The sequence below is a fragment of the Bacillus rossius genome, chromosome 17 (genome assembly GCF_032445375.1).
Source record: "Bacillus rossius redtenbacheri isolate Brsri chromosome 17, Brsri_v3, whole genome shotgun sequence".
Lineage (NCBI taxonomy): Eukaryota > Metazoa > Arthropoda > Insecta > Phasmatodea > Bacillidae > Bacillus > Bacillus rossius.
Window position 1 is genome coordinate 31,803,775 of NC_086344.1, and position 25,168 is coordinate 31,828,942.

Below are 25,168 nucleotides of genomic sequence, written 5' to 3' on the forward strand. Positions count from 1 at the left end.
ACACGCCGCCTTAATCGAAATCTAGCATATTATTTTATTCTTAACCCAAACTTCGTACTATCACTTCCCAAATTCCTACGCAATTGTCGGCAAGGGATGGTGCAACCCTTCCTAAGTAGAAGGGGTAAAAAAAAAATAAGGATCTGGAAGTTATAGTTGGAAAATATTCAACTAGTCGCAAACTATTTTTTTTTTTTTTTGTAAATTATGTTCTTTCTTCCTCTTGTTATTGTTTGTTATTGTGTGGCACCGTAGATCCTTCTGTCACGTGGAAGAGGTCGAATTTCGAAAAAGTATCCCTCATCTTCAGTTTGAACTTGATACGCCATTACCAGAGGTTTTCTTCAACACCCTTCAGATTGGCCAACCTTGAAGCGGCCTGTATGAGCCTCATTATTATTTTTTTTTAATGTGGTATATCTTAGCTCTCGGTAATACGGCCTTTGGTTGACTAACTACTGACGTGAATGGAACGGAAGTCGCATGGAACGGAAGTTTGTGACCACGGTGCTGCCATCGGTGGCAGATGGCGCGAACTAAAGTTAACAAAGCCAAAGTGAAACTTTACAGTACCAACTGTTTAGTGAATTGTAACAATATGGGCTGTATTTTAATAAAATACGTCGTAGATAAAATAAAAAACAGGGGTTTAGTATATATTGAAGTTTTTTTCTTTTATCGGAGCCGTTTTATCATATAGTTTGAAATTTTCCGTCTGTAAATGAAATATGTCGATAGGACACGTAGTTCCTTTGGTAACGGATTCGAGCGGATGGTGTAAAAACTATAGTTGTGATTCGCGGCAGAAATGCATCAGTTGAAAACACAATTAGCTGGGTACCTATATTTATCACGCACGGCATTATTAAAGAAAATTCTCCGTTAAATTTCGTGTCAGAATTCGTATTACTAGGGACCGGAAAAATTCGCGGGTTCAATGACTTCTAGGATGAACGTTATAGTTCTACGTACACTCGGTCAAATGTCACCCTCTCATTGGCTGCTGTCTTGTGAAGGTGTCCCCAATGCAGCGGCCTGTGCTTCGGTTGAGTGTTTCTCACTGGCCCAGAGTCATCCAGGTGAGTTGTGAGCCAATAGCAGAGGCAGCACTGAGGTATAACTATAAGAATTTTAGGCTGCCGTCAAATGAATCCGCGAAGTTTTCGGGTCTCTACGTATTACAAGTGTATTAGCAATGTAAGAGCCCACATGAATTAGCTCGTTACCGAGGTTAGATGTTACACATCTCTGGCGAGGACTGAAAGACTTCAATCACATGTTTTTTTTTTCTTTGGCGTGCAAAACTGGGCATGTTTAGGCTATATCAGGTTTATTTAAATATTCTTGTGAAAAGTTTAATACGGTTTCCATACTTTCGGCAGATGTGAAAGTTTAGACTATATACGTGAACCGCCTTGGCTTCTTCTCGAAGTAAGTGTACATTTAGAAGATAGGTAGGTAAGTATAGTGCTTACTATCAGCAGTTTTAATTTTTCCTCGTGAAGTGGTCTTGCTGCTTGTATTGATAACTATTTTAGCATTTTTACATGTTTTTTGGTATTCATATGCATACACACTGGTAGGCAGAGCTTGAAATATTTTTACTTTCTACACTGTATTTTTTTTCGTAAGTGGAAGAGAAATATTTATAGCTGTTTGTTAATTTGTATTCATTTACATTAAAACTAACTGTATCACTACAAAATAGTGTTCGTAGTTTTAATGGTCTCTTTATTCTTACCCAGGGAATTATGCAACCTACAATAGATAAAAATGTATTTGCAAATCGTTCCGTAAAACGCTTTCCAACATGAACCGCGACCATTTATAAGCATTAAGCAACAAAATAAAAGTCAAATAGTTTAATATTTTTTTTTCTCGTGGTTTTTATGTGCAAATTTTCGGAGGAAATAACTCAGTATTTTTTTCTCGGGGAAAAAAAGTATTTCATATATGCAAATAAATAAATAAAAACCTATAGCCATGTGTTGTACAAAGTAACAATGTCTTTCTTTGTAGTTTTACGAACTGTTTCTCCGGCAGCTGGCTTTCCGAGAGTGCAGAAATTAATTTTTCCTGTGCAGGAGTGCTCCTCCTGGTGAACCATAGGTGAGGGGAAGCGCGGCGTTGGGAAGGGGAGGGGGGATGAGTGGGCGTGGCCGGGGCTATGCTAATGAAACTGCGAGCGGTCTCGCGGCCACCGGAAGTAGGCCGTTTAGGGCCCCCCTCCCCCCACCACCTTGCAGTCCGTCAGGCTCGGCCGGGCGGCCTGAGTGCCCTCGCATCCGGCCCCGCGACTCGCTCCCCCTCCCCCCTCCTCTTCACTGACTAACAATGGCGATTATAACACTCCGTTATTACGTTTGTGAAGAGCGTGAACGTGACACCATCTCGTTAGCGGCGGCACGCCCCAGGGGGCTCCTGTGGCGTGTCTCATCCTTGGGGCTCCTGTGACGTGTCTCATCCTTGGGGGCTCCTGTGACGTGTCTCATCCTTGGGGCTCCTGTGACGTGTCTCATCCTTGGGGGCTCCTGTGACGTGTCTCATCCTTGGGGGCTCCTGTGACGTGTCTCATCCTTGGGGGCTCCTGCGACGTGTCTCATCCTTGGGGGCTCCTGTGACGTGTCTCATCCTTGGGGGCTCCTGTGACGTGTCTCATCCTTGGGTGCTCCTGTGACATGTCTCATCCTTGGGGGCTCCAGTGACGTGTCTCATCCTTGGGGGCTCCTGTGACGTGTCTCATCCTTGGGGGCTCCTGTGACGTGTCTCATCCTTGGGTGCTCCTGTGACATGTCTCATCCTTGGGGGCTCCTGTGATTTGTCTCATCCTTGGGGGCTCCTGTGACGTGTGTCATCCTTGGGGGCTCCTGTGACGTGTCTCATCCTTGGGGCTCCTGTGACGTGTCTCATCCTTGGGGTCTCCTGTAACGTGTCTCATCCTTGGGGGCTCCTGTGACGTGTCTCATCCTTGGGGGCTCCTGTGACGTGTCTCATCCTTGGGGACTCCTGTGACGTGTCTCATCCTTGGGGTCTCCTGTAACGTGTCTCATCCTTGGGGGCTCCTGTGACGTGTATCATCCTTGGGGGCTCCTGTGACGTGTCTCATCCTTGGGGACTCCTGTGACGTGTCTCATCCTTGGGGGCTCCTGTGATTTGAATAATCTTTGTGGGCTCCTGTGACGTAAATCATCCTTGGGGGCTCCTGTGATGTGTCTCATCCTTGGGGCTTCTGTGACTCCTGTAATGTTTCATCCTTGAGGCTCCTGTAACTCCTGTGATGTGTCTCATCCTTGGGGCTCCTGAGACATGTCTCATCCTTGGGGCTCTTGTGACGTGTCTCATCCTTGGGGGCTCCTGTGACGTGTCTCATCCTTGGGGGCTCCTGTGACGTGTCTCATCCTTGGGGGCTCCTGTGACATGTCTCATCCTTGGGGGCTCCTGTGATGTATCTCATCCTTGGGGGCTCCTGTGACGTGTCTCATCCTTGGGGGCTCCTGTGACGTGTCTCATCCTTGGGGGCTCCAGTGACGTGTCTCATCCTTGGGGGCTCCTGCGACGTGTCTCATCCTTGGGGGCTCCTGTGACGTGTCTCATTATTGGGGGCTCCAGTGACGTGTCTCATCCTTGGGGGCTCCTGTGACGTGTCTCATCCTTGGGGGCTCCTGCGACGTGTCTCATCCTTGGGGGCTCCAGTAACGTGTCTCATCCTTGGGGGCTCCTGTGACATGTCTCATCCTTGGGGGCTCCTGTGATGTATCTCATCCTTGGGGCTCCTGTGACGTGTCTCATCCTTGGGGGCTCCTGTGACGTGTCTCATCCTTGGGGGCTCCTGTGACGTGTCTCATCCTTGGGGGCTCCTGTGACGTGTCTCATCCTTGGGGGCTCCTGTGACGTGTCTCATCATTGGGGGCTCCTGTGACGTGTCTCATCCTTGGGGGCTCCTGTGACCTGTCTCATCCTTGGGGGCTCCAGTGACGTGTCTCATCCTTGGGGGCTCCTGTGACGTGTCTCATCCTTGGGGGCTCCTGTGACGTGTCTCATCCTTGGGGGCTCCTGTGACGTGTCTCATCCTTGGGGCTCCTGTGACGTGTCTTATCCTTGGGGGCTCCTGTGACGTGTCTCATCCTTGGGGGCTCCTGTGACGTGTGTCATCCTTGGGGGCTCCTGTGACGTGTCTCATCCTTGGGGCTCCTGTGACGTGTCTCATCCTTGGGGGCTCCTGTGACGTGTCTCATCCTTGGGGGCTCCTGTGACGTGTCTCATCCTTGGGGGCTCCAGTGACATGTATCATCCTTGGGGGCTCCTGTGACGTGTCTCATCCTTGGGGCACCCTGTGACGTGTCTCATCCTTGGGGGCTCCTGTGACGTGTCTCATCCTTGGGGGCTCCTGTGACGTGTCTCATCCTTGGGGGCTCCTGTGACGTGTCTCATCCTTGGGGGCTCCTGTGACATATATCATCCTTGGGGGCTCCTGTGACGTGTCTCATCCTTGGGGCACCCTGTGACGTGTCTCATCCTTGGGGGCTCCTGTGACGTGTCTCATACTTGAGGACTGCTGTGACGTGTCTCATCATTGGGGGCTCCTGTGACGTGTCTCATCCTTGGGGGCTCCTGTGATGTGTCTCATCCTTTGGAGCTCCTGTGACGTGTCTCATCCTTGGGGACTTCTGTGACGTGTCTCATCCTTGGGGGCTCCTGTGATTTGAATAATCTTTGTGGGCTCCTGTGACGTGAATCATCCTTGGGGGCTCCTGTGATGTGTCTCATCCTTGGGGCTCCTGTGACGTGTCTCATCCTTGGGGACTCCTATGACGTGTCTAATGCTTGGGAGTGCAGTGCGCCCCTAGGTTTCCCAGAGCCCTTGTTCTATCTATCCATTATTTCTTTGAGAGCGGCAAAATTAAAAAAAAATTAACATTTTCGAATGTTTATGCGTGACAAAAATTTAATTAAAAATAAATACCTAGTATTTAATGTTGACATGAAATTCACGAACGCAGATTATTCGCGAGTTTGACTCGGGGGTCAATTTATCCTAGCGTCCTCGTATCCACCTCCAACCCCTACTCACCAATCCACAGGGCACACCGCGATCATACTTGTAAATGGCATCGTCGCAGTCAGCTGCGGAGGAAACTATCTCTCTCTCTCTCTCTCTCTCCCCTTCCTCCTCGGGCTGTGGAGCATGACTGTTGGTAACTGCGGTGGCGAAGGGGGGGGGGGGGTGAGGGGTGTGTAGCTACCACCCCTCCTCCGTCACTCTCCTAGAGGAGAACTGTGACCGAACCCAAACCTACCCTGTGTGCCATCAAAGATACTTCTTCTGTGATTTATATTTCGCTTTAAAAATATAATTCCTACTATCCTAAATATCACCTGTTAACAGCAAAAAAAGGGGTTGTCTGTAAAGTTGGTTTACGGACGATAATTTTACGTGATAACGTCATAAGATTAAATTGCTGCTTTAAAAAAGCCCGCCTTAACCCTTTTGATACTATAGAAGATTTTCTCGCACGGTGATTGGCCGGTTTTTGCACGCTCGGCTCAGGCGGAACGTGACAATGATTCATGCTTTTTCGTGCGTGCAGCCGGCGTTCATTGATTTATAAGACGTTATCACGTCGAAAAAATAATATTAATGAGGCTGTGTACATGTGTTTTTTTATTGGTAATCTTACAGATATGTTTTGAAACTTTTCTTTTGATCTTACGGAAATCATCCTGGGCAGAGTACCTACCAAGTATACCTACTTTTAGAGAATACTGGCTCGTAAAGAAAGTAAAGTAACGTCGTTTCACTGGTGATATTATTATGTGTTCTTTAACAGACGTTTATGTAACTTTAGGTTGGTCGTTGCGAATACTCGAAATGTTTTAAGAATTTTAACACAAGTAAAAAATATAATTATTTGTGATTAACAAATGTTTTTGTCTAACAGACCAGTAGTCTTGAATTTTAGTCTGGTATGTATACAAGTCCTGTGTTTTTATCATAAACGTAGTTCTCATATGATGCTTCCCTGAAACGTAGCTACACTGTAAATTTTTTTTGTAAAATTTTTACAATTAAATGAAAACAACTTTATCACAAAAAAGAAACTGTGTTCGGTTTCTTCCCCGTGAAATTATGCTTTGTGGTGTCCCAGTACCGCCAATAGTTGAAAAGTTATTTTTAAACCTTTCCCCAAATATATTTATGAACTGCGCACATAGTAGGCATTATTCAACGCAATGAAGTGAATTTTTTTTAAATGTTCTATTATTTTTTTCCAGGGTTTCATAAAATTCTGCGCAAATTTTTCGTAACGAATAATCAGTATTATCTCATACTGGCTTTTACTCGCGGCTTCGCTCGCGTTGATGTCCTTAAATAAGTATCAAAGATCATAGAAAACAAAATAAAATAATATGGTAATTGTTTTTTTTATTGCGTGACTGGTATGATCCTAACATACAATTTAGCTGAAACTGAAAACATGGTTTGTTGAAATATGTTTCACTATTACAAAAATATTTTTAAATACTTAGTAACATTTTAAAAAGGTTCAAAGTATTAATGTAATAAAATAATTTTTCTTTAAAAAAAAAGCTTAAATGATAGTATCATTCTTGGATGCTCCTGTATACTATGTTGCATTTTTTTTTCCCCTCCGGTGTCAACATGTGTAGATTTCGGGCATTGGAAACACGCGAACCGGCTACGTATAGTTGGCCGTGGGAAAATCATGGCTTTTCCAAATGAACCCCTGCTACCTGCAATGTTTAAACAATATCTTTCTCGTGGTATTGCTAGGGACAGGAAGAATTCGCGGGTTCAATGACCTCTAGGATGAACTTTATAGTTCTACGTACACTCGGTCAAATGTCACCCTCTCATTGGCTGCTGTCTTGTGAAGGTGTCCCAATGTTAGCGGCCTGTGATTCCGACACAGCTTCGGTCGAGTGTTTCTCACCGGCCCGGAGTCATCCAGGTGAGTTGTGAGCCAATAGCAGAGGCAGCATCGAGGTGTAGCTATATGAATTTTAGCGGCTGTCGTGAAGTGAAATCCGCGAATTTTTCCGGTCTCTATCGTATTGCAAAATATTTCTGTGGCAGCTGGTTTCCAAAGGAATATTTTTCTGTGTGATACGAAGGACGACTTTTTTTTAAAGTTTAATTAAGGTAAGTTGTAGGACCTGAGTGATGTTCCTCGTGAATACCGAAGTGCAGGGTGCAACCCCTGAGCTCCTGTGCTGAGCGGCGTCTGCATGCATATTTCAGATCTCCATCACGTAGCAGTGGCGGTGCAATTGGCGAGTGTTTGGGGGGGGGGGTTATTCCTCCTCCCCCCCCCCCTCTCTCTCTCTCTCTGCCCTTCGTTTAGGACGTGACCTCGTTCGCCCCCCCCCCCCCCCCCCCCCGTCCTGACGGCTCCTCGGGGCCTTCTATTTTGTTCACAGGCGCGGGTGCTTGTGGGTCCAGCCCTTCCGAGCGACGGTGCTGCCCCCTGCGCGAGCTGGTGAGGAACTTTCACACATCGCGCCCACCCATTTATTTAATTAATTAATTAATTATTTTTAGAAGTGAAACTTCTTTGGGTTGCCATTCGAGCCGAATTTTTAATGCAACCGTTTTCCGTCTGGCGCAAAAAAAGATAAAAAAAAGACGGGGGATAGGTTGCGGACGGTGCAGAGAACTCGTGGCGGCGTTGTGCGGCTCAGGTTGAACCCCGCCATGCTGCAGGGATAGGCGGGTCGCGGCGGTAGGGACCCGCCTGCGCCCAGACTTGCTATCATCTAGTAAGGGAGTATCTGGTCAGAGGGCAACACAACTATGGTTATTTAGAAAATGTGTTTTAGTTCTCTCTTTCTATCTTTCTCTTTGACGTTTACCCCTAATATTTACTTACGAGTCGATGTTTGAATTGCCAAAGAAGTTTCACTTCTATCACGTGTACGGAGTTACACCCGCTATCTATACACACACACACACACACCTACACACACACACACACACACACACACACCTACACACACACACACACACACACACAATAACTAATTTAAAATTTGTAACAGTTCACAAATAAATAAATAATAACTTAAGAAATCTTACATTAATTCAAATACAAGTTGAATTATTACATTGTTTCTCAAAAAAACTATATATAAAGGTAAAAAAATGCTTTAAAGGAAAAAGTTCAAGTACATAAAATACATCCTTATATAAAACCTGACTTAGATATTAATGAAATATCGTCATCGGTTAAATTATCTAGCCGAAGATTGACCCTTTTGTTTTCTTTGAAAATAATTTTGTTTTTAATTGATTATGAAGAATTACTACAATTTTTGGAAACAAAAAAAAATAAAGATCTTTGTGAAATTGTTTGTAAAAACTAGGAATAGGAAAATTTATGTTCTGTCTGTGCCGTGTATGGTAATAATTATAAGCTACATATTTTAACTAATTTTACCTTCGATACATACGAGTTTTTTAGCTCTAATATACAATCTTTTATAACAAATACTCTTAGAATTTAAAAACGTTTCTTGAATGGGTATTTACTTTTTCAAATGCATTAAATGTTTTAAAATTTACTAAATTGTAGGTATACGTCGTATCATTAAATTAGATTAAGAATTTAGGGTTTTTGAAACCACTTATTTACTTAATTAAATTCAGCAGACCAATCATATTAAAAATATGTTTTTTTATGTAGGCAATTAATCATTTTCTATTACGATAATATTGTTCTAGTCGTGTGACATTATTTCAAAGCCGCATCACTCTTAATATGAACCACTGATTTCAATCAGTGAAATTACGGTGAATTTTACTAAAAACTTTGCGGGGAAAACTGATCTACGTGCAAAATAAAATTTTCAATTATTTTTTCGCAAAATTATTTAGAAATAATCGCTAATGCTTCGCACTTTGGTATAAGTCCGTCTGATATTTCCTTGTAGTTAAAAAAACCAGACGGTAGATCGTGGAGGTATTACTGAACATGTTTTTTATCTTTTAATTTCTCACCATTTTTTTGACTTAGATAACGTTGCCTTTGCTACACTTAAATTCTGTTAATAAACTGTTCGTGATTGATGAAACAGTGGAATCTTCTAGTAGCGGCGGCTTGAATGAGTGAAATTCGCTGCAAGCTCATTGATAGAGACCTGCAAAATTCGCGGTTTCGATGGCCTTCGGGATAGACTGCACATGCCCCTGTGCACTCGGGCAAATACCGCAAGTTCATTGGCTGCCGACTTGTGAGTCGTCTCAGATGGTTTGTCTGTGATTCGATCCTTCTTTGGTTGAGGGTTTATAACTGGTTGAGATTCATCCAGATGAACAGTAAGCCAATAGCAAAATTATCTAAGAGGTATGTGTGTTTGAATTCTAGCCTATCACCGAATGAATCCGCGAATTTCGCAGGTCTCTCTCTTCTCATTGATAGAGACCTGAAAAATTCGCGGGTTCATTTCGTGTTATGCTAAAATTCAAATAGTTATACCTTAGTGCTGCATCTGTCATTGGTTCACTGTTAATCTGGAGGACTGAGGGCCAATAAGAGACCCTCACTCATAGAAGTGTCGAATCACAGGCCACCCAGTCGAGATACCTCACAAGTCAGCAGCCAATGAACAGTTGGCATTTGCCCGAGTGTGTAGAGGATATTGGAGTCCATCCTGGAGGTAATCGAACCCGCGAATTTTTCGGGTCTCTACTCATTGATAATTGCTGATAAATTGGTGGATTTTTAGTCATTGAAATATATGGTAGGAATTTAAAAATTAAAATGGACAAGCTTTAACATATAAATATGTCAGTGGTTTTGAGAAAACTTCACAATTTAAAATTTACAATTAAGTTCACCTACATTATGGCGGAGATGAAAGCAAGAGATTCGAGAAAGGGGCTGACGATTATTATTATTATTATTTTAGTTTGTAAGTCTGCGTCGATTAATGCGAACCAGTTACTATATAAGATATGTGTGTAATAGATATGACAGATTGAAGCTTTCTTAAAATACATTCTTGGACAAGATTTTCAATCATAGACGTTTTGGCTTTATTTTGTTAGAACAAATGTCAAGGTGATGAGTCTTTTTTTTTAAAGTGATTCAATAGAAAATTGTAATTTAGTTAAGTAACAATAACCCATAAGTGATATTTAAGTGTGACAGAATAATAACTATGTTGTAATAATTGTCACTTGGGCACCCAACAGTATCAAAATTGGTAGCTGTTGATTTCTTTACACAATATTTTAAAAAAGTTTACTGTCATTAATATTGACAATAAAACATTAAATTAATCAAGTTATGATTGGTAATACTTTCACTGTATGTTTTCGTCAAAACTTATCTTTGTAATTTGATTCGTTAAAATGAGTACAACGAAATAATTAAAATTTGAGTTAGCAAGGAATTGATTAATCAAAAATTAAAGGGAACAAAATTTTCATTACCGTAGTCACATGGTGCAATTCTACACAGTTAACTCTTGTATTACAAAATACTGTATACGTAGCACAAAAACATAACCCAAAATTGAGCGATATATCTAATCATTAAAATAAATTATAATTGAATCCGCAAATAAATTTTATCTGCCGAGATGTGGCACTAAATGTAGCGCTGCCAATATGGCGAACAAAAACCTAACAAATGCCCAGGTCTCAGTGGAAAAGTCATTTTAATAAATCATTAAAATTGATGGGAAATTTGTAAATTATAGAAAACCATAATAAATTGTCCAGTGTAATTCGGTCAGAAGATGAACGAGGTTTCCTCTCAACCTCTGAACTTGTAACACAATTTTTTAGTTCGTATATTGTACGTATTTTTAATTAAAAAAATGTATGAGTTGCAGCAATTAAAATTGCACACGAAGATTAGTTTAAATATTCGTGCAACTGTTTTGATACTTTTTTTTAGTGTCTGTGAGTGTGCATCGAGTTGGCTAAAATCAATCGGCTTCACTGAAATGGCGCAGGAAGTGTCTTGCTGAAATGCACGATATGTACACAGGGAAAGGACGCCTACTTATTTAAGTCGTACTAATCTTGGACGCGCCGGTGAAAACGAGTATCGCTCGACGCAGTTCGTGTTTCATTTCAACAATACTCGCGGATGTCGTAATTTCACACACTCATTTGCTTGGACAAGGCCGTATCTAAGTCACAACGGCCCGTAATCCACTGTTTTTTTTTTACGGTACGTCTTATAAATCGATGAACGCCGGCTGCACGCACGAAAAAGTGTCCCGTTACGCACATTGTTCCGTTACGCTGTGTCCCGTAACGCTCATTGTACGCTTGCGCCGCATCGATCTCTCTTCCACTCGACTGTTTATAAAGTGAAGTGAAAAGTTAATGTCGTTTTCATTACTTATTACAACAACAATTTCGGCAATAAAGGTTAATTATTCTTGAATTTAAAAAATCTGATTACTAGTATAATTTCAAGTATTTATTCTTTCATTACTAAAATAAAAATGATTCATTTTTGTTCATAAAAGTATGCAATCATTTCAGAAATGTTTTGTTATGACGTTTGTCAGGTTAAACTATCGTCCGTAAACCGAATTTACAGACAACCAATTTTTTTTTTTTTTTTTTTTTTTTTTTTTTTTTTTTTTTTTTTTTAGTTCCGTTACACCAACCAGCATGCTCCTGTTCGAAGCTAGGCCTAAGCAGCAAAGATTTCGAACTGCGCACTGTGACGCCAGACAGTCGAAACACGTAGGACAGGTTTGCCCGTGGTAGTTTTACCTGTAAAACTTGAAACATGAAACTAAAGGAATGAGGCATTACGCGGTAAAGCCAGACACAAATGTATGAGTAAAAAACAACAACATAATATCTAGGCAGTGCACGCACAGTAATAATTTTAAAAAATTGAAAGCAGTCATGAGGACTGCCGATAGAAGTGAAAACTTAAAACTATAAACTCACAGTTGTTATTTTTTTGGATATCCAAATTAATTATCGTACAACAAATTTGTTTTATCACGTTAGTAAAATAACTCTTAAATTACTATAAAATACGCATTGCATAGTAATTGTATATATTAAAAAAAATAATGATGTTCTTAATTTTTAGGTTATATTGCTACAAAGACTCCGTTTTCTTCGTTATTCAAACTATATATATCTATATGAGAATATTAATTTATTTTATACTCACTTTTTATTGCACAGTAATCGTATACCTAAGATTTAAAAATAAAAAATTGAAACAAAAACACTATTTGAACACGGTATCTACACATTCGATTCACGTATGCACAGCACTGATGTACAGGGACTGAAGACGCGTACTGGCTGCGCGCGCACCACTGAGTGTGTGTGTGTGTGTATATATATGTATATATACATACACACACATATATACATACACATATATACATACACACACACACATTCACATCACGTGACCATGTCGATGACGACTTACATAAATTTACTCCCTATCCAAACCTTCCTATAGAAGTTTTCACTTCACAATAAAAATAAACTAATGTTTAAATCTAGCAGTAATTAATACAGAAACACGAAAACTTGGAAGCAATATAATATTGGATACCACCCCGTTCCGTTAACAGCCCGGATGAGAACATCAAAGCGAACATCACTGAGCGGCAGCAGGCAATTTTTTATCCCTCCCCCCCCCCCCTTCTTCCCCCTTCACCATACACCACACCCGTGTTAACGATGGTTGCGCAAAGATGCGACGGCGAGACGTTAAAAGCACGCCTATAAAATTTAGGTCACGGCGTTAAAAGTTATTTTATTCCTCTTCGAGAAACAGCAAAATTCTTTCAGACGTATCAAGAGATACCTTTACACTCCAATAACGAGAAACGTAAATGAAGGCTGCAGAAAAAAAAGGAAGAAGTAAAAAAAATTATGTTGGTGGTTGAGTGGTAGGGGGTGAATTTATATGTTTTAAGTCTTACGGTCCGTTTGCTTCTCGTAAAAAACGATACTTTCTTTTTTTAAAATTATTTTTAGCGTTAGCTGTTTATCGTGCCTTCTTGAAATGTTTTTTTCCCCCTGTCTGAAGAGGGAGAGGTTAAGTACAGTAATGGCGCGGCCTTTACTGTAATTAATTACGGTAAATTTACGGGTTTGTCGACAAAGATTTCTCTTAAAATGAACGAATAGTTGTTAAAAGTTCCAACCAACAAAAAATCTTTATATAAATTACGCTGGGTTACGAGTTCCTAGTTCTGTGCTCTGCTGTGGATTTACAGATTTACTCTTTTTTTACATGCTTTATATATGCTTCACCTGTATGTTTGTCTGTCCGTCTGTAACTCTGTCTGTCCGTCTGTAACTCTTTCGACTAAGTTTTTTTTTCTTGCAAAGCACATACTTTTACCAGTTTCAATTGTTCCTTCCTCTGTGCTAGCCTTTCAGCTTGCTTAACTATTTTTACATTTTACATGTTACATGCTTTATATTAGCTTCACCTGTATGTTGTTTGTCTGTCCGTCTGTAACTCTTTCGACTAAGAGTGAGTGGCCCATCACTGTAAAGTGTCCCACCAATTATATTACGTTCGTTAGCCGAGTGGTCTAAGGCGCGCGATATCTGTGGAGTCAGCTTTCGAATTCAGCGATCGTGGGTTCTACTCCCGGCCACGCCGAAAAAAAAAGATTTTTTTTTTTCGGTAAATTCTAAGATTATATCCATACATCTAACTGTAAATGTTTCGGAGAGACTTTACTATTTCTTTGTGACGTTGCAACTCCAAATAGTTATCTCAGATGGTAATAGGTAGTGTCGGTAACTCATTTCCCTATGATAATTATACATAAATATAGTTTAAAAAACTAAAAAAAACATGCTTTTAAAGAATATCAAACTAAAAAGTTAAAAATAAATATAGTTTAAAAAACTAAAAAAACATGCTTTTAAAGAATATCAAACTAAAAAGTTAAAAATAAATATAGTTTAAAAAACTAAAGAAACATGCTTTTAAAGATTATCAAACTAAAAAGGAAAAAATAATTTTAAAATTTAATTTATGACAATAGTATATAAGCAATACTAGTATAAATGAGAAAAAAGCATGGGGCGCTTAATATACAAAAAATATGGCACAAAGCGCCTCAAGCTTTTTTCTCATTTATACTAGTATTGCTTATATACTATTGTCATAAATTAAATTTTAAAATTATTTTTTCCTTTTTAGTTTGATAATCTTTAAAAGCATGTTTCTTTAGTTTTTTAAACTATATTTATTTATATACAAGCTTTTGTTCGTACACCAAGGTTAACCTTGAGAGTTCCTGAATAAAGTAATCCATTGAAGATACACGTAAATTCATGGAGTTCCGTGGAAAATGTTTGCAACCGGTGTTATTCAGTTAACTTAAGTTAAAATATTTTAACAGTATTAAACTACCTCAGTCTTAAAACGTCGAAAAACTTTTGCGGTGTTCTCACTACACAGAATAATATTTTTTTTATGTTTTAGAATACATTTTTTTTTGAAACTCAGTAACGGAAATATTATAATTCTAACACATTTCTGTGTGACATACAAAATGTTTGCTGTAATGATTAGCACAATTTCGATTTACTGCAATAATTTTTTTTGTTCAGATAAATCAGTAGTTTAACATATATATTCATAAATTTACAAATAAAAATTATTTTTGCAACTTTTTTTCGAAAGAATTGCGTTTTAATTTTTTTTTTAATTTCTTTCGTATTCTATAGTGCTGTGGTGCAATTACAGGACTGACGCTGTAAGCTATTTGCATGAATGTAATTACTTGCGATACTCGCGAGATGGTATTCCGTTTAGCTGCAAAGTTGGCGTGCCTGCTTTTGGCCGGAGGCACACAAGATACTTAAGAAATGCGTGCGTATTTGATTGAAAATCTTCTCTTACGTTTTGCTATGGCGTCTGTAGGTGGCGTATCTAATAAGCCTCATCAGTAGAGGCCGGAATAATTCGCGGGTTCAATGACCTCCAGGATAGACTCCAATATCCTTTACACACTCGGGCAAATGCCAACTGTTCATTGGCTGCTGACTTGTGAGTAGTCTCGACTGGGTGGCCTGTGATTCGACATTCCTGCCCTAGCATTCGGAGCGAGCGGACCTGTCCCTCAGCTACCATGCCTCGGAAAACTAATTTTCAAGATCGCTACGAGAGCGGAATCTCCTCCGACTTCAAGGGCCCGATTTTCGCCGCGGAACTTCACGCACCATCTGGATTCCCGGCGGACCTAGGCGCGAAGCTCTCGCAGGATTCAGCACTGTGCAAGGCCCACTTCTCGCCCTACCTGGAGGACAGCAATAGGGCGAGAATCTACATGTGGAATTCAGTCCAAATGTACAGACTGCAGATTCTTGTGACGAACTCGCAACCTCCGCTGCAAATCAACATCGAGGAGCAGGCGGTGCGCATATGCTCAGGTCCCACCAAGTATGTCTCGTGGCTCACATACCAGAGCATGCTGGCGGTCGAGCTGGACACGGCGCCGCGCGGCGAGTACAGCCCCCTAGTAGTAACACCGAAACCAAAGATTGAAGTCTGGACGCAGACTGCGCCCCCGCAGCCTGCCCCAGAGCTGCGCCAGAGCAGCTGCCAGACGGACCCAGCTGTGCGGAGTCGGCACCAGTGGTGCCAGACGCCCGCCCCAGCCAAGTGCCAGGAAACTGGCACCCAAGCAGCTGTTGTAACAGCTCAGAAGAGCACCTCTGCAGCTCTTCACGTGGCTCAAGATTACTCTCCACTGCTGCCGCCGCCGGTAGCTTCTGCAGCTACACAGACTGCCCCCAAGGCGGCCTCGGCTGCGGGGAGATCGGCGCGGCAGCCAGCACAGGAGCAGCCCAGTCAGCGCCCACAAGATCACCGCGCGCCCTGGCACTTTGTCGTCCTCAGGGGCGGCAGAGGAGCTGGGGCACCTGCCGAAGAAGTCGACGCAGCCTTGCGCTCGGCCGGCCACAAACCGACCAGGTGTTGGCGCGTCTGCAGCAGGGCAACAGGGCGCCTCACTGGCCTCTACAGAGTGGCCTTCGCCACAGTTCAAGAGGCCACTCGCCTGCTAGAGGCCGGCCTCACCATCAGAGGCGCCCACTGCGCAGCTGAACCAGCCCACACCAGACAGCAGCTCCCCAGGGCCTGGGGCCGCACCGAGCTGCAGTCTACTCCGCGCGGCGCAGTACTGCAGTTGGCAGAAATGTTAACTGCGGTGCTGAGCCGCGCTAGGTACACACCGAGCCAGCCGTGGGCAGAGGGGACTTGTCCCCTCCGCCGGCCTAGCCCCTCTTCCCGTTAAAGGGAGGGGGTCAGCAGCCCACGGTCTAGGAACCTCGCCACACACACAACACACTAGCTAACACAGTAAATCAGTCCAGCCTTTGCCCACACGCAAATAAATAAATCAACACGCTCTTCAAGCAAGTAAATAAAAATCAAAACAAACTGAGCAGCTAAGGCCAACTGCTCAGCTTAAATTAATATTCACCCCCTTCCCCCCCCCCCTTTGAATTTAAATTTTTAACTTAAAGGGAGGGCTGGACAACACACGAGTTTAAAGTAGAGTCACCACACGAAATTAAAGTAGATTATACCAGGTCACTTGCAACAAAACACAGCTTCGCAGCTTATTTAAAAGTCAGTCACACAAAAAGTCAAAACCGAAAACACAGTAGGCAAAACAGGAGGTTATGGGTCGGCAGTAAGCCACCTGGTACTCCTAAAGGGTCGCGGAGTTCGATGCCAAGATGCGGCATTCGGGCCCCGCGGCCCTCATCGGCGATGATGTTATCCCCTTATCAGTCAGACGAGAGTCTGCTGAGGGGGTGCTTCATTAAGCACATATACTGAGCCTGGGATTCGACACTTCTATGAGTGAGGGTCTCTAATTGGCCCTCAGTCCTCCAGATTAACAGTGAACCAATGGCAGAAGCAGTACTTAGGTGAAATTATTTCAATTTTAGCATAACACTAAATGAATCCGCGAATTTTTCAGGTCTCTACCCATTAGTAAGGAGCGGGCACTGCTGTGACTAGTATTTCTCTAGGACATTTATTTAGGATGTGTAACATGTAAGCTCTCGGTATACGGCATTTGGTAGGAGCAATTACGTGAATGCGACCGAAATCAAGAAACGGAAACATGTAACAATTACGGTGCTGCCATCTGTGGCGGATTACGCGAACCGAGGTTCACTAATATAAATGAAACTTTATAGTATTAACCGTTTCATAATTTTAACAAGATGGACAGTATTTTAATAAAATACACTTGACGAAAATCAGGTCCAAGGTTTTTATTTTCGCTTTTATCAGAGCCGTTTATTATATAGTATAACATTTCGCTCTGCATAGTTGACAGAGCTGCTCCGGCAGCGTATTCTAGCTGTGGGTTCAAAAATGTAGTTGAAAACACAATTTGCCTATATTTACCACATTTGAATAATTCTACGTTAAAATTTGTGTCCGAGTTTCGTATTATCAGTGTATTTGCGACACGAAAACACATGAATTGTCACTTTTTTTTTAAATTAACGAAATCATTATTGTTTCAATTTGTGAGTCGATTTCAGGAGATAGTGGCTTGAAAATCAGAAAAATCATTATACTTCCTAAATGTGAGGGGAAAAAGCATCACCTAGAATTAATTATACCGCCTAAGAGTGGTAAGAAAAACATTTTTGAGAGGTATTTTGTCAACACTAACCAATATATAGTTTTTTTTAAGAACAAAAAAATGTATAACTGCTTAACTTAGTAGATACAGTATCAGGTATTGTAAATGTCCTGACGACCAAAAATTAATGCAGTGGGGTGAAGCAAAACGGGATTAAATGAAATTTTTTTGTTTAAATGGATATGTTTGTACCCGTAAATTCACGAATGTCCCTGGACAATAATTATGTAACTGGGGTTCTTCCAGAGATTCGAGAAGAAGGTTTTGTTCGGAACTGAGTGTCGCGGCACGCGACCACCAGGGTTGGCGAGTTTACGAGAGTGTGAGAGAGAGAGAGAGAGAGTGTGAGAGAGTGGGTGAGTGGGCGACTGTCAAGTGCCGGCGACACACTTTCCGACGGCGACAGCGAGAGTGACGAAGCGGCCGGTGCGTAGTCAGGGGCGTATCTGTGTCGGCGAGGCGGTATGATAAGCGCGACGCTCGCTGGTGCTTCTAGCGCGGTGTCTCCTCTGGACTGGCGCGCAGTCTTCTCGTCGTGCATCGAGCGGCGACCGTGACATATGGCTGAAGAAATGAAGATAAAGGCGTAATGCAAGTCCCTTAAGTGCTTTCAAGAATCTATACTGATTGTTTCACGCTTAAAAATTACTCAGAAAACACGCCTTCTAGCCATTTTCACTCTAAAAAAAAAATACTTAATCCGAAATTAAAAGTACTTTTCGGTCCTCAGCGAACTCTTAAATGCTTTACGTACGCAGACCCCACTCGGATGTCTCGAGTAGTTTTCAAATCGCGTTGTTTTTTCCTGAAGCTCTCCGCACCGTATGTGTGCCCAGGTAGGCGGGCCCCTTAAGTGCTTTCAAGAATCTATACTGATTGTTTCACGCTTGAAAATTACTCAGAAAACACGCCATTTTCACTCTAAAAAAATACTTAATCCGAAATTAAAAGTACTTTTCGGCTTTCGGTGAACTCTTAAATGCTTTACGTACGCAGACCCCACTCGGATGTCTTGAGTAGTTTGGAAATCGCGTTGTTTCTCCTGAAGCTCTGCGCGCCGTGTGTGTGCCCGGGTGGGCGGGGGCATAAGTGGCTGATCACTAGGGGCATGCATATTTCGCGGAAAGATTCCGAGATTAGTTGAAAATTTAAACACTGTAGCATCGTCTGTGTTTCGTGATTGGGTGAATTTCCTTCAGGCTTATGTCGATTGTTACAACATTAATCACAGCAATTCAGTGGGGAAGCAAACGCGTCCTGAGTGGCTCCGTCAAATAAGGCGACGACTTCTCTCCCAGACGGCCGCCAATCACAAGGGAGAAACCGCTGGTGCGTGTATACCTTGTTGCAGTCTAACAGGCGTTAAGGTTTATTCGCGAAAAATGCCTGCCCCTACTGATCACGCACTCCGAGCTCCCACGCCGTTATATAAAAAAAAATGGGGCGTGGCTGTATCATAGACACGGCCGTGTGTTGTACGTGAATACGTCCACGTAACAGGTGATATCTTCTATACAAAATAAAAAAATACGCTATTTCATGTATGTTATAATCATGTTTGATCACTAAGAAGTCCTTCGGGTTTCCATGTTTTGTTTTGTGTTAGAAACTGTTCCCGTTCGTCGGGTTCAGGAAATAAATCAAGTAAACAGATAATTGCCATCTTATAACTGTATTAATTTTAGGTTTTTATGTGCAATCGATCGATTTTGATGAGAGCTGACGATTGAATTTCAAACGAACGCCGTAGCTTCTCCGAGTCAAAAGTTATACTAAATGGAAATCTCGAAACGCAGCAAAATGACCTCAAAATGGCGGCGCTTCCCCCTCCACCGCGCGCGATGCGTCACAGTCCTCACTTAGCGTAACGAATTCTTTGATCCTTTAGCTATCCAGGGGTGTAATTAATTTTGGGATGGAGACTATAAATATGTAGTTGCAACACCAAACTGTATCCCCCGATTGTGTTATCATTCGTTTTTCGAATTGCCTCCCACTATGGAAGGAATTTTAAAGACGTATTCACGTCTAAATGTGAGCTAGTCTTTCAACGGTCGTCAGAGACATCTAACCTCGGTTGACGAGCAAATTCACGTGTTCTCGTGTCGCAAACAAACTTAAATACTAAACTGGGAACACGAAATGTAACGTGGAATTCCTTGAAATAACGCCGAGCGTGTTTAAATACACACGAACAGTGTTTTCAACTACATTTCTAGACGCGAATCACACGTAGTTTCTGCACCCGCCGCTAGAATTCGCTGCAAGAGCAGCTGCGTCGACTATTGAATCATATGAAAGTTTTAAACTATGGATTGAAATGGCCCTGATGAAAGCGATAAAAAAAGACTTGAAAAAATTATGAAACCCCGGCAATGGACCTGATTTTTGACAAGGATTTTTTTTTAAATACTGACAATCTTGTTGAAATTAATTAAACAATTTATAAATATGAAGTTTCTTTTTGGATTGCGCCATTCGCCATTTCAGACCCCTGCGAATTGCGTTCCATTCAAGAAATCACTCTTACAAAATGCCGTGAGCTAAGATGTTACACATCAAAAGATTCACCTTGAAATTGTACGGAAAATAGCCTTTGTTACAAGCAAGAGTGTACTTGAAGCCATAGTACATTAGAGAGAATGAGGTTATGGTAGTTATTAACTAAATGATGCTGAATAACTGTTTAGTTATTTTAAGATTTTTTTTAAAAATCTTATTTTGATATCTTGTCAAAGTCGTAGCAGTTGCGTGCCGGGCGATATAAATGCCAAGTACTTACAGTCTGTGGTGGGTTTTTTTATTCTAATTTCCCCATGTTGGTCTGCATGTTTTATAGTGTAATTGCATTATGTATTTCATTTTATCCTTTTGTGTTAGTTTAGTTCGTAACCAATTTCGCAGGAAGAGACTTTTACGTTTGGAATTGCGATTCTCGTGTAACCAGATTTGTGTGTATTCTTATTGTCATTAATTGTATATATTTGGCCTCGTTGCCTCTGTACTCACTTTACACCGTGAATAAACATTATTTTTTGAAAACAAAACTTGCAGTCTGTGGTCAGTGGGCCGGTCGTGTCCAGATCGGCGTGAATTCCAATCTGCGAAGTTCTTTTGAGTTGTCATCCCCGACGCAGGATGTGGCTGTGGAAGTTAGCTCCCCGTGTGCTGGCTCCGACCAATCACCGAGCTTTGTTAACCAACGCGCTGGAGGGTGGGAGGAGGGGTGAAATGGATGTGTTGTTGAAAAGGGGGGGAGGGGGCTGTGGCCTCGCAGAAATACCTTATAAATAGAGACCGGAAAAAATTCGCGCGTTCAGTGACCTCAAGGATAAACTCCAATATCCTCTACACACTCGGGCAAATGGCCAACTGTTCATTGGCTGCTGACTTGTGAGTCGTCTCGACTGGGTGGCTTGTGATTCGACACTTCTATGAGTGAGGGTCTCTAATTGGCCCTCAGTCCTCCAGATTAACAGTGAACCAATGACAGAAGCAGCACTGAGGTATAATTATTTGAATTTTAGCATAACACGAAATGAACCCGCGAATTTTTCAGGTCTCTACTTATTTAACTTAATTTTCCCCCTCCTCACCTTTTCACCACCCCAGGGGGGTCCGTTAGTCCGGTAATGGCCGCCGTCGGGGCAACCACGTCTACCCCCCTCCCCACACACCCCAATCTCCACTCTACAAGACGGTACGTACGCCCGCAACGTGTTATTCCTCCGATGGCGATGGTATCATTTTATATGGGCCTTGAAAAAATCACCTTCCCGTTCCTTCTTCAACAACCCCTGATCGAAAGCCTTGCCCGGTTGAAGGGGATGGGGGGGGGTTGGCGTATACTGGAGACTTTTTCCCGTTCGTCTGTACTGTTTCGGAACACAAACCATTTTTTTAAACAATTCCCCCCCCCCCCCCCTCTTCTAACTTCTTAAATTTTTTTTTGACGTGTCAACGTCTAATCAATCGATGAACGCCGGCTGCACGCACGAAAAAGTGTCCCATTACGCACATTGTTCCTTTAAGCTGTGTCCCGTTACGCTCATTGTTCCGTTACGCTGTGTCCCGTTACGCTCTTTGTTCCGTTACGCTGTCGGCGAGTGCAGTAATAATAGGTTACGTTACAATAGACTAAAAAAATTATGGTGATTCTTATAATTGATGATAGATATTTGATTATAGTTTATTTATATGAAAACTTGTTCATAATTATATTTAAACCTTATAGCTAAACGCCAGTTTTTAAATTTCATTACAAGTCATCTACACGTGAACTGTTTCGTCGACTGTTTATAAAGTGAAGTGAAATTTAATGTGGTTCTTACAACAACAATTTCGGCAATAAAGGTTAATTATTCTTGCATTTTAAAATCCGATTACTAGTATAATTTCACGTTAAACTATCGTCCGTAATCCGACTTTACAGACAATCAATTTTTTTTCGATTGAATTCCGGTCCCGTTACGGTATGCGAAAAATTAAGGGGCCGATATAGTTTCAGGTTTGTTTCTTTCATCGGCAGGCGGGAGATGCAAGCATGCCTTTGTTTTATCCTTCAGTTGATGAGATCTGGAGAAGAACGTGCTAAATCATTCTACTTAAATAAAAGTGATGGATGATCATAAAGTACTTCTCTTTGGTTTAGAAATATCGTAGGAAAAAAAATGTTGCGCAGTAATAGCACTCTTACATAGGGTATCCACTGCGGTAGTTTATCAATTGATATAATAATACATAATACTAAAATGTATTTGTTATTATTGCTTTTCCTGGCAATATTATAACCACGGATACATTATACTTAATTTCAATTGATCTTGAGTGTAAGCAAATAGTATTTATGAAAAATAAATAATTGGAATAAAAACTATTATATTAAATCGTGTTTGATGGCAGGCTAGTATAATATGATTATAGGACCAAAATGAACGCATCAAAATTACTACTTCTGGTATTAATACAATCTGGGTAATTGCAACTAATTTAAATATAAAATAATGCACTGAAATAATAAAAATATTTATATTGTATATATTTATTGGTTTCTGAGTAGGCATAAAATTCTATCACACTTTTATATTCTGATAATTGTATTGTATATATTGATTAGTTTCTGAATAGGCATAAAAATCTATTACACTTTTATATTCTGGTATACTACCTAGATAATAATTTAAATTATAATTGTATGTGCTTACTTGTATCATTACTTTAAAGTTAGAAATATAATCAGCAAAACCAGGTGTAGTTAAAATATCACCTATATGATGGTTTTGGTTGTGATGAGTTGACAAAACTTATTTGCGGTGATTACAAAACTATTTTTTTTTATCGTCACTTCAAATATTATGTTATTTACGGAGTAGTTAGTGAGAAAACGGAAGTAGCCATAATTTTTAGAAGATTGTTTTTTTTATATAATAACTTATTCGTTGTGTTACTGGAAGTTTAAAACATCAATATGTACAAGTATTTTGCTGTCAAAAATGTGACGAAACTGTACTTGTCAAAAATAAGTTAGTGTGTAAATACACCCGTAAGGAATATGAACTGCGAATTCTTTCTTCTTCCACACACGTAAACTGCTATCTTTAACTCGGATACTACGAAAACATCAGATTCAGAGAAACTGGACTTCTAGGAATAACACCACGATATTTTTACGAGTGGGGAAAACAGGTTCGTAAGGCTAACCCTATTTATTTTATGCAGTTTTATTGGTTACTTACATTTACATTACTAATTGAATCACCACTATTAATGTATGTTCACAAATCACTAAGTATCTGTCCAGTCCACAGTTCGCACTCCTCACTCAGGGTTATGGACATTCGCCGTGTAATAGAGAACAGACAGTACCCGTTATTAGTAGAGACCTGACAAATTCGCGGGTTCATTTCGTGTTATGCTAAAATTCAAATAATTATACCTTAGTGCTGCTTCTGTCATTGGTTCACTGTTAATCTGGAGGACTGAGGGCCAATTAGAGACCCTCACTCAATAGAAGTGTCGAATCACAGGCCACCCAGTCGTGACGACTCACAAGTCAACAGCCAATGAACAGTTGGCATTTGCCCGAGTGTGTAGATGATATTGGAGTCTATCCTGGAGGTCATTGAACCCGCGAATTTTTCCGGTCTCTAGTTATTAGGAGACCATCCCTCGACAGAAAACCTGACAAAAATTTAAATCCAAATTTAAAAAAAAAATCTTATTTTTATCCTTTCTAATTGATTTGTAGAGTATCATTTATAAAATATCGTTTGTTTGTAGTATACTTGGTTTGAATATTCTGTACATAAATGAATTCTTACTACAAATAAAAAATATATATATATATATTTGCAATAATTATACGGAAAAATCGGTGTGTCCATTCTTTTTTGCTGTGAGTGTATTTTAGAGTGTTGGAGACCCTGAACTGAGGCAAACTTCGCGCGTAACTCGTCAACGAATGTCTGGAGACAGCCCGAGCGTGAAAGATACGTGCGAAACAACAGCGCGGTAATGAAAACTTCAAAGGCAGCGCGTGACAGAAAAAAAAAAGACGTTGAAATGTTGAAGCGACACAGAAGAGGCGCTGTAATTTGTTGATGGCGGGAGACTGGGGAATAATAAAAAAAAAAAAACGAAAACGAAAACGATGATGAAGGCTCCCTGAACCAACACTGTTAGAAAATGTCCGTAACTTTTGCGAAAAAAATTTACGGAGATGTACTGTAGATTAACATAAACCTGGTTCAAAATTTTACTGAAGTGATATGCGTACTTTTCAAATACGGAACTTCCTGTAGCTCTTGGTAAACCGCATTTGGGAGAAGTAATTTCGTGAATGGAACGGAAGTCGCATAGAACGGAAATTTGTAACCACGGTGCCTCTGTGGCGGATGGCGCGAACCAAAGTTCACAAAGACAAAGGAGAACCTTTATAGTATCAACTGATTATTGAATTTTAACACGCTAGGCAGTATTTTAATCAAATTCCTTGTCGAAAATCCAAAGTCGGGGGTTTAGTTTTTTTTTTCCCAAGCCTTTTTCGCTTTTATCGGAGCCGTCTATTATGTAGTTTAAAATTTCGCTCTGCAAATTGATTTATTCGATAGTCCACGTAGCTGCTCCGGCAGCGCATTCTAGCGGTTGGAGCTGAAACTACGTGTGATTCGCGTCCAGAAATTTAGTTAAAACATAATATGCATTTATTTATCACACTCGGCATTATTATAAACAATTCTTTGCTAAATTTCGTGACACGAGTTTCGTATTATAAATGTGTTTGGAAAATGAGATCACATAAATTTGCTCGTTAACTGAAAGACTCGCTCACCAAACTAAAACTAAGTGGATTTTATAGAATAATCCGGATTAGGGAGGGACCTAGGCGCTTCTATACGTCTAGTCATGCTGGGATAAGTCATGCAGGGAGGGGCGCGGTGTGCAGGGATTGGCCAGCAGCGATTAAGCCATGACTAGAGACCTGCATAATTCGCGGATTCATTCG

The 25,168-nt window shown here is 41.1% G+C and overlaps 1 protein-coding gene across 1 annotated transcript in view; it reads left to right on the top strand.

The window, feature by feature from the left end:
- LOC134540888 (fat-like cadherin-related tumor suppressor homolog) overlaps positions 1 to 25,168 on the top strand; it is an 898,605-nt gene that overhangs the window by 287,032 nt on the left and 586,405 nt on the right. The window contains 1 exon segment of the mRNA XM_063383917.1: positions 7,441 to 7,499. The gene's annotated coding sequence lies outside the window, so the exon portion shown is untranslated.